The sequence below is a fragment of the Priapulus caudatus genome, unplaced genomic scaffold (genome assembly GCF_000485595.1).
Source record: "Priapulus caudatus unplaced genomic scaffold, Priapulus_caudatus-5.0.1 Scaffold2877, whole genome shotgun sequence".
NCBI classification, from domain to species: Eukaryota; Metazoa; Priapulida; class Priapulimorpha; order Priapulimorphida; family Priapulidae; genus Priapulus; species Priapulus caudatus.
Window position 1 is genome coordinate 4681 of NW_014579938.1, and position 4492 is coordinate 9172.

The 4492-nt window shown below is 56.9% G+C and overlaps 1 long non-coding RNA gene across 1 annotated transcript in view; it reads right to left on the bottom strand.

The window, feature by feature from the left end:
• LOC106819129 overlaps nucleotides 1-4105 on the bottom strand; it is an 8331-nt gene extending 4226 nt beyond the window's left edge. The window contains exons 1-2 of the long non-coding RNA XR_001395350.1: nucleotides 4055-4105; nucleotides 1400-1534 (exon numbers count right to left, since the gene is read on the bottom strand). This is a non-coding gene — a long non-coding RNA (uncharacterized LOC106819129). The remainder of the gene's footprint in view (nucleotides 1-1399; nucleotides 1535-4054) is intronic.
• Between the last annotated feature and the right edge of the window lie 387 nt (nucleotides 4106-4492).

The following is a 4492-nucleotide window of genomic DNA, read 5'->3' on the forward strand; positions in this document are numbered from 1 at the left end:
CGTCCGATGTACCTCCCTCCACACACACACACACACACACACACTCTCTCTCTTCTCTCTCTCTCTCTCTCTCTTCTCTCTCTCTCTCTCTCTCTCTCTCTCCCTCTCTCTCCCCCTCTCTTCTCTCTACCTTTCTCTCTCTCTCTCTCTCTCTCTACCTTCCCTCTCTCTCTCTCTCTCTACCTTCCCTCTCTCTCTCTCTACCTTCTCTCTCGCTCTCTCCCCCCCTCTCTCTCTACCCTCTCTCTCTCTCTCTTCCTCCCTCTTCTCTCTCTCTCTCTCTCTCTCTCTCTCTCTCCTCCCTCCTCTCTCTCTCTCTCTCACCTTAATCGCTCGCGCTGCTCCCCTCACGATAATTCGCTCGTTAGCGACAAACCGCCTGACGGGTCGGCGCAGCAAGCCGACACACGCCGCATCAAAGGCACCGCCGGGCGGCACCCTCTCATCAACGATTGTCGCGAGACAATGGCGCCATTGTCGTCGAACAACGCCGCGCGATTACACGTGTTTGCTCCTCCGTCGCCCCGGCGACGTCCCGTTAGACGGACGCCGTCGGCCCGCGGGCGGGGCACGGCCCGCGTGGCGTCCCGGCGCCGGCGCCCGTCTACGTCGGTGGGCGGAGCCGCGGCGCGGGGAAGCCACCAGGCGGCAAATTGCGGCGGATCGCGAGTTTTCCGCCTTCGGCCATTTAATCTCAAAAAGACGCCGCCGCCGCCGCCTACGCCGCCGCCTCTCGAAGCCTCGGCAAAAGAAAATTGCGGGCGGCAAATCGGCGCAAATCGATCGCGGGCGGCGCGGCGCGGGAGGCCACCATCGCCGCCGCCGGCGCGACGCATCCCCCCGCAGAGCGCGCCGGCGATGCGCCGCAATTTGATTCGCCGGGCCGCCGCCCGCCGCGCCGACATCAAAGACGCGCCGACCGCAATTTGGCGCGGGGGCAATTTCGCCGTCGCCCGATCTCAATATCGCTTTGATTGTTCGATTGCTCGCCAGCGAAGAGGACGGAGCGGGGCTTCCGCTCGTCTGCGCGAAACAAAGGAGCGTGCGCGTCACGTGACCGCGGGGCGCACGCGCGCCGAGTCGAGTGGCGGGCGGCGGGAACCCGCGCACAAAGGGACGCGGAGAAATCCGCCGCCGCGGGGAGGCAACGTCGCAACGCTGCCGTCGCCGCCGCCGATGGATGATGATGACAAGAGAACTGCTGATGATGAGAGAGCGGGACGCGCGCGCGTTCGATCGGCCGGCCGACACGCGGCGCCCCCTGATTGCGAGTGGCGTCGACGGGAGAGGCGAGCGGTCGCGCTGTAGAATCCGCGCCGCGGTCGATGCGGGATGCCCGCCGGCGCCATCTACATTTCATCGGAGCGTCGAGTGGAGTTCGAGCAGCGGCTGCACTTACTCGTCTCCCGTTTCTCGTTTGGTTTCCTCTTCGCGCGTTCTGCCGGAGGCACCGCCGAGGTCGAGCCGGTGAGTGGCGCCACCTAGTGTCCGCAGCAGCCTCTTGTTCGATTGTCCTCGGAGAACGTGGCGCCATCTGTAATATCGAGTCACGCAATGTGTAGTCGAAATGTCCGGATGATCTTATGTCATCGCAGTGCCGCGACCGAACGTGGATAATGGCAACACGTGGCCCACCGTGGACACGCACATCTACAATTGAACCGCCTATGATGTGTAGCGCCACTGGACATAGAGTGTAAGAATTTGCCTGTGTCTCTTAATCAACACATTATACGATCGGGGAAGGCCGCCCGGCTCCGCAATTGACGGTGTCCGCCACCTAGTGTCCGATGCTAGCACAAGCGACACGTGACGCCACCCTAAAATCGAAATGCTGGCGGGAGCAACACGTGTCGCCACCTAGTGTCCGAATACCGGAACGAGCGACACGTGTGTACGGACTAGTGTCCGAACGCTTACCGAGAGAGCTAATTGTGGCGCCACCTTGGTAACCAATCTCTTAATGTCGGCGACCCGTGGCGTCAACCCCCATGGTATCTACCTAGCAATGTGGGGCGACTCGTGGCGGCCCACCGGCCGTTGCCTGTCCCGCTCTCGCGACCTTTTCGCAGCGCCCTACCTAATCGTCGTCGCCTCGCAACGCCGATAACGCTGGCGGGGCAGGATCTGATTCGGGCGATCTCCGGCGGTACCGCCGCCGCGCCGCCAGATACGCGCGCGGAGCGGAAGGCGAGAGAAACACGGGCGGACCTGCCAGAGCGTTCGCCGTCCCCGGGACGCAGCGCGTGATGGTACATTATGCCGGGATATAATTCAGGAATAAATAATGAAACGTTATACGAGCGAGCATATCGCGTCTCTCTCTCGCTCTCTCCTCGCTCTCGGACGAGAAGCCCGGGGCGTCTAGCCTCGTCTTCGTTGCGCGTCGCGCGCGTCATCCCTCGAGAAGGGCGCCAGACGGAATTACGTTCGAATCAAATTCGCACGGCTGGGTCCGTCACACATCGCAAGAGGGAATCATGGGCGGATAATAAAGAGAGGTGGGGTGGATGGCAGGAGGCGGAAGCCTAGCAGGAGAGGCGGGAGGGGAAGGTGTAGGGGGAAGGGCGGAGACAGGGGAAGAGGGTGGATGGCAGGGAAGAAGAAGCTAAGCGGAGAGGGGGAAGGGGAAGGGCTGGGGGGAAAAGTGGGAGGCCAGGGGAAGAGTGAGCGGTGGATGGACAGGGAGGGAGGAAGCTCATAGCGGGAGTAGGGGGGGAGGGAAGGGTAGGGTGGGAAGAGAGGAGCAGGGAAGAGGGTGGATTGGAGGAAGAAGAGCATAGCGGAGGGGCGAGAGAACGGGTGCGAGGGGAAGAGGGAGGCAGGGGATAAGAGGTGGAATGGCAGGCAGAGAGATGCTAGGCGGAGGGGAGGGAAGGGTAGGGGGGAAGGAGGGGAGGCAGGAAAGGGGAGGGTGGATGGCAGCGGAGGGGAAGATAAACTAAAGGGAGGGGAGGGAATAGTAGGGAAAGGTAAAGGAGGGGAGTGGGGCAGGGTACATCGAGGGTGGATGACAGGGAGAGAGGGGAGGAGAAGGAGGGGGAGGAAAGCAAGTGAGGGGGAGAGAGAGGTAGGAGCAGGGAAGGGGAAGGTAGGGGGAGGTGAGGGGAAGGTAGGTAGAGGGAAGGGTAGAGGAGGAAGAAAGGGGGAAGGAAGAAAGGTGGAGGGAAGGGAGGGGGAGGCGAGGGGAAGGTAGGTGGAGGGAAGGGTAGAGGAGGAAGAGAAGGGGAGGGAAGAGAGGAGGAGGGAAGGTAGGGGAGGGGAAAGGAAGCTTTATTGTTATGCTGGCTGATCGATGCCACACCATCACACTGCCATGTCAAATACTTTATTTTTCATTCCATGCAACTTTCTCTATTCAAGTGATGCAACAACTTTTGGAATATATACACAATATAATCACATGTAATCCTTACTGTTTACTGACGTACAATATCACCGTGCAAATGTACATTCCTGTGCATGTGTTTGTTGTGCACGTATATGTACATGTACACGAACTCTGGCGGAGTAGTGTGCAGATTTGAATATCTGAAGATTTATTACATGGACCCTATGCACCCACTCGCATGTGAGAGCTGAGGGATCACAAACCTCAAATAATTAAAAATTTAAACGAATAAAATTATTGTGTAGACATACGAATAACTCAATTTACATAGATCATTATTAGATGCACTGTGTCAGTGTGTGTAGACACAACCTATAAGTATAACATGTAAGAATGCTTTTCCACAACTGCCTCTAACCGCATAATTCCTACCACAACTTCACGTTATTAAAAAATAGGGTTCCGTGTTTGTTACCAAGGCAAGGCCTGTGGGTGTTTACCAGGGGCTGTTCGATCTTGGTCAAGGTGACTTACGTCACTTAGGTGTTTACCAATCCTGAGATTTTACAAAACAAATGATATGGTTATCAATCAAACTACTACAACATGACTGAGCGTTACTCAACCCCCCAAAAATTACATCACACAAAACTGCACACATATATATTTACCTGATAACACTAGGTATGGTAAAATTAGACTAATACTAATACTACTAGTAACCTTTCAAACAGGCACTGCTGTACAGTTTAGCTCGTTGCTAACCGCGCGTCTGCTGCTGGAGGTCATGACCTCGCTTCCAACCCCCCATAATGCACCGCGAGAATATACTGATGTCCCGTAGAAATAACCTCATAGAAGTCGCTTATCAGTTATTACACACCGCACACACGCGCACACACACATCACACACACAGCATGGCACCAACACCACACAGCACCTCACACACACACACACGACCGCACAGCAAGCACGCACACGACACGCGCACACTACCACACACGCCTCACACTCTGCAAGCAACACAACACACACACACACGGCATCACACGCGCAGCACACATCACACACTAACTACAGACCACACACGCCGCACGACATCACACACACACGCACACACACACCACACAACAACACAGCGAACACACAACACAAATAAC